Here is a 5,814-nt window from a genome sequence, read left to right on the forward strand (position 1 = left end):
ACCTCCTGATCCTTTTACTTTTGATGTTTGTCAATTAGGGAGATGACCAGAACTCTCAACCCCAAGTATCAGCCCCCCAGCAGGGACATGCTGTCCAACACCTTCATTCCAGCCTGGTATGCAGTTGAGAAGGGGAGGGTGGTGGAAGAACTAAAAAACATCAGGGATGTGGCTGTCACTGCGGATGAGTGGACCAGTGTGGCACAGGACCACTATCTGACTGTGTCTGTACATTTTGTACAAGAAGGGCAGATGAAGGACCGGGTCCTGGATACAAGGGCCGTCTATGTATCTCAGACTGGGCAGGTGGTAGCTGAAGAGATCGGGGACATCCTGCAAGAATTTGGTGTGAGGGAGAAGGTGGTTGCCATCACGGTTGACAATGCAGCAAACATGAACGTCGCCATAAGAAGGATGTCCTTCACAAAGGTAGCCTGCTTTGCCCACACACTCAACATAGCAGCCCAAAAACTCTATGGTGTACCTGCTATTGCAAGGTGGGCAGGAAGAATCCGGGCCATGGTGCTGTGGCTGAAGAGAAGCAGCTTAGCTAAGCCTGTTCTCAAAGAGAAACAGCGTCTTCTTGGTAAGATGACAACTAACTAAATTTGATTTTTTTTTTTAAAGTAACGACACTTAGTTTATACATGTCTGATTCAGATCATCTGAATTCTATAAAAATAACCATGTTTTGTTCGCTGTCTCTCCACAGGTCTTCCAGAGCATGGTGTGATCCTGGATGTGAAGAACCGGTGGAACAGCCTCTTCCTCATGGTGGAGATTTGTGGAGCAGTTTCCTGCCCTCCAAGCAGCCTCCATGGATCCTCGCTTGAAAAGATCAATGGAGAGGGACAGGTATATATTAGTGGACAGGGCGGGCACTTTACTAACATTGTATGTCCAACTTGACTTCACATTGAAACAATGATGTCTGTGTGTATATTTGTGCAGGCTGGAGAGAATGAGTGCTGATGACTTGGCTAAGGCAGAACAGTTTGTCAGAGTTATGAGGGTCCTTTATACCTCCACCATTTGCATCTCTGCTGAAAAGAGCCCAACTCTTGGTCAGATTCTTCCCATCCTTGGTAAACTACAGCACCACTTCACAGTCACAGCTCAAGACTCTGCATTTACACAGGCCATCAAGGAGAAGATCTGGGGTGACCTTTCTCAGCGATACCAGGTAGGCAGTTCAATCATGCAGGATTCCGGTTTATATAGAAAACTGTATATACATACCCAAACTGTTTGACAATGACAATGACTAACTGTATGTCATACTGTTCTGTTTATGTTTTTAAGGATGAGCGTACCAGGCAGTTCTTGGAGGAGGGCACGGCCTTGGACCCAAGATTTAAGAATAAGGTGGCAGGTCACGATGTGTGGGCCAGACTGGTGAATGAGTTGCTGACACGACAGGTGTGTGCTATTCGTAACATTTATTCCTTTCATTTTTAAGTTTTACATAGACTAGATCTCTCTCTCTCTCTCTCTCTCTCTCGCTTGCTCCTCATCTCCCCCCCCCCTCCCCTCCTTCTGCTTTGAATGTAGAATGAAGGTGTAGCAGCCCAGCAGATGGAGCTGACGGCTGATGATGACCGCGGTGAAGACTCATCCTCTGATGACGACTCTATGGTGGTCAGGGTTTCAAAAAAGGTGAAAATGAAAAGCAATTGCTATGGAATTTTTTTAACCACACCCTGACCTTGACAAAGGCCAGACAGCTGAAACCGGGCAGCTACAACATTGACTCGAAGGAGAGCGCTTTGGATTCAGTCCTCCGGCTCTTTCTATGATGCCTTAACAGGATTAACTAAGATGCACCCCTTCTATCTGGAGAAAAGACTTTGAGCGCTTGTTCTCCTCTTTCTTTTGCTATGGTATTGTCCTAAAACCATTTTGACAAGAGTTACCTTTGCATTTACCCTGATGTCTTGTAATTTTCAGAGGAACCTAGGGCTCTCTGCCCTCGGGGAGCTGTTTGCCGACGAGGACATGGCAGTGGAAACGCGGCAGGAAACACCACAGACCATCGCCGAGAAGGTGCAGGAGGAGATCCAGCGATACAGGGACCTACCATCTACTCTGACCTCTGTTATCCCTGTAACCTGGTGGTGGACTGAACGAAACACGTTTCCATTGCTGTCGGACTTGGCAGGCAGATATCTCTGTGTACAGGCATCCTCCACTCTTGCGGAGCGCACGTTTTCGACAGCTGGGGACACTATCAGCCAAGAAAGGGCTTGCCTTTCCCCAGACAAGGCTGATATGCTAATTTTCCTTAAAAAAAACTGTTAAAATTATGTAAATATGTGCATGTCCACATAGTGGAGATGGTGTGGTGATGGTATATGGTGGGTGGTGGTGCATTTATACATATTTGATAAATAGTATTTATATATAATGACTTATTGTTAAACAGTGTTTTACATCCAACTTTGCACTTTAAAGAGTTTGACAGCCAACTTTGCACTTGAAAGAGTTTGACAGCCAACTTTGCACTTGAAAGAGTTTGACAGCCAACTTTGCACTTGAAAGAGTTTGACCTCCAACTTTGCACTTGAAATAAATATTGCACCTGAACAAATATCCTGCAATATCTTGAGTCATTCGCCCAAAACTTGTTTTCCTGTGAACCCTTACATTTCAATGTGTTTCAGCCCACCAGAACGTGATGGACAAATGTTCCTTAAATGAAGGTTATGTCATGCTTAGTGGCATTAATGGTGTTTTTTTTAATGCTTTATTAAACGTACAGTGTATGAATTTAAAATGCCAGATGAACAATTCCAGTTTGATGCTGAACCTAGACTGTTTCACAGAACGTTACCTACTGTCAAAACAAACTGCATGAATTCATGACTGACTGGTTAGCAGCAATGGCTTGGCCACGTCAAAATGTGGATTAACCCTTTTAATGCCAATGTTAGTTTGGTGAAAATGCTCGATTTGGGCATCACATATTCAACAGGCTGTGGCTGGACAGGGGTAACAGATAGAGCCTAACTGTAAATTACAAAAATGTTGAGGAAGACCCAAAGTTTATTTTGGGAGTAAATATGCATACCTAATTAGCATATTATGACGTCATATGGGGCGGCCATTTTGAATTTTTAATTAGTAATGGAAAATATTGATAATTTTCAATAGATTTTCAATAGATTATTGAATTTATTTAGAAATATGTGGCATCCCATTACTGTCATGTTGTGCACATACATTATGGTCAAGTAAAAAAGTAGTTTTAAGCCTAACATATAGTAAATATTGTAACTAATATTGTAATAATAATAACTAGCAAGAAACGGAATAACTGGGAGGTTGTTGCCTGGAGTGCCAAAAGTGTTTGCATCTACCTGTGACTTTTTAGTCTGTGAAAACCTTTCTCAGACAGGGTAAGCACACATATTCAGTACACATATATGCCTATATAGCCTATTTTACTACACCTGTGACCTATATAGGCTACTGTAGGCCATTTGGATAAGGCGCAGGGGTAATGACCCCTGTATGCATAGGATCATCCTGGATGATCATCAGCATAGCTCAGTGAATGAATGTTACAGATTGTCACTTTTCACAGAACTAATGGGCACAGTGTCAAGATAATGGGCATAAAAAAGGCCTAATTTGTATCATGAGGTGTACCCTTGTGAAATCAGTTTCAGGAAAAGGGGTGGAGAGGCGGAGCAAATCAGCATCACCTCTCCTGTTATCTCAGCTCTATTGACTTATAAATGGTTCTATTCATTTTGGTATCATAGGCTACTGTTAGGCATACAGACATGGATCGAAAGTACACACAGCCCAATTAGGCCGACGTTGTCACGTTATAGTAGGCCTATACTTTATAAGTAACACCTAAAGTCGGCTATCTGAAGGCGATTAGAAGCGGCACCATCTCCCCTCACGCATAGCGCAGCGCTTTCCTCTCCAGTCTCTCCGGTTCCGCCCCCTCTTCCATGCTGCTTTAGTGACATGACAAACTCTAATAAAGACAGTCCAACCACGGCGACCAGCCCAGTTTTCAACAAGTCTAAAATATTCGTGTTATAGGGTATGCGTCTTCATTTCGCCGTGCGCAACGGTAAAAAAAATAAAAAATAAAAAAACGCGGATATTTCCCCAAGCCATGTATCGAATTTCTACGGGATGTACAACGTCTAACAGGATAATCCATTATTTTTTGTAGCAGTGGTTTTCCTTACGGTCTTTCATAGAGGGAAATGACATACGTTATCTTTATGTTTTAGCTTTTTTTGCCTACTCCAGCTTAGGGGAAGACGCACGTCAAAGTTCACCACCAAGTGAAATATAGCCTATTTCGATGAACACATGATGACTGCAATCACTTTAGGGGCGACATATGGCATTGTATTGCATATAAAACGCACGACATAGAAATAGTGGTTGCCTATTTAGAGGTTTATTCAGTGAAATTACGCATATCGCCCTGTGGGTTTGGATGACAATAAACGCTTCTCGCATGTTCTAAGGAAATCCCCCGTAACCATTTACAAGTCGCCAAGCAAACACATTCTCACAACCCCGCAAATGTTCATTAGTTTGTGTTCAGGATCATGTTTCCTAGGTCTACACCGTGTTTCTGTGTTTGACAGGGGAGGTCCCAAACAGCCGATTGATCGTCTGTGTTGCAATCTCAGCAGCAACATCTTTTTTCTTATAATAATGGCTGCAATTACTTGAGGGGCGAAATACGCAATTGCATTGCACACAAAACATCATGACAAGTTGTCGTCTGGGGGCAGGCCAACTTGCATGGGTTCAGCTCGACTGGAACAGGTCTTCGCCTTCGCGTCGCGTGTGTTCAAATGGGAACTCCCCTACCTAATGAAGTCTCCAAACAAACCTCTTCTCTCAATCCCGAAACTTTCCATTGAGTTATGGTTAGGATCAGTTATGTTTGTAAAACTGTTTATGTATGTAAAACTGACGCCATGTTTCCCTGTGTTTGGCAAGGGGATCTATTTCACTGCCTATTCGAATTGGCTGTTCTTCTCTGTAGCCACGGCTAAGCTAGCAATCGACGCATTGTCTAAGGCCATATTATAAATGTCTACACATATACAATCAACTTGTGAGAAAATATAATGTCACTAAACATAAACCACAAAGACAAATTGCATTTAGAATGTATTTGGGCTTGAATTATAGGAAATGATGTGCACAATCTCACAACGCCGATCCTCCTTTGTTTTGAAATAGTGACTTGCAACGCAACTTCCGCGTCTGGGTTTTCAGATGGAAATTACTCGAAAAAAATGCACTAAGAGGGGTCGAAATTCTTAGAAAGGATTGAAGTACCACATGTCTGCCACCCAGTGGAAAGGAGTATGGACAAGATTTTACACTCTATTCGACGTGACAGCCCACCTAATTCAATACCGCGACCTGTCGCAATTTTGCGACGACGGCAGTAAAAGGGTTAAAGTGACAGAATTACATGTACGAGGTTTTCAAGAAAAGTTTTTTTTTAAAAAGGTAAGGCACGTTTTTAAAACGGTAGTCAGGGACGTTGTGCGAGATCAATTGTGGGGCTTGATTGATGGGGATGACCGATACAGCTGTTCAAGACAGCTAGAGGAGACACAGTGCGTCTTAAGTTCAATTTTACACTTTGGAAATTAGTACACTGCACTACGGTTTTGACGAGACCAGCAATAACGAGGTATGCATCTACACTAGAAGCGAACTGATGGGTCTACCGTGCATTCAGACAGTAAATACATCGTAGGCTAAACCAACGAAAACACTTCTGAGACTCATTATTGTGCGTGATTGTATTCTCATACA

The 5,814-nt window shown here is 42.9% G+C and overlaps 1 pseudogene; it reads left to right on the plus strand.

Moving 5' to 3' along the window:
* The first annotated feature begins 414 nt into the window (after positions 1-414).
* LOC134442071 (zinc finger BED domain-containing protein 4-like) lies at positions 415-2,675 on the plus strand (annotated as a pseudogene).
* The last annotated feature ends 3,139 nt before the right edge of the window (positions 2,676-5,814 follow it).

This window comes from Engraulis encrasicolus, unplaced genomic scaffold (genome assembly GCF_034702125.1).
Source record: "Engraulis encrasicolus isolate BLACKSEA-1 unplaced genomic scaffold, IST_EnEncr_1.0 scaffold_112_np1212, whole genome shotgun sequence".
NCBI lineage: Eukaryota > Metazoa > Chordata > Actinopteri > Clupeiformes > Engraulidae > Engraulis > Engraulis encrasicolus.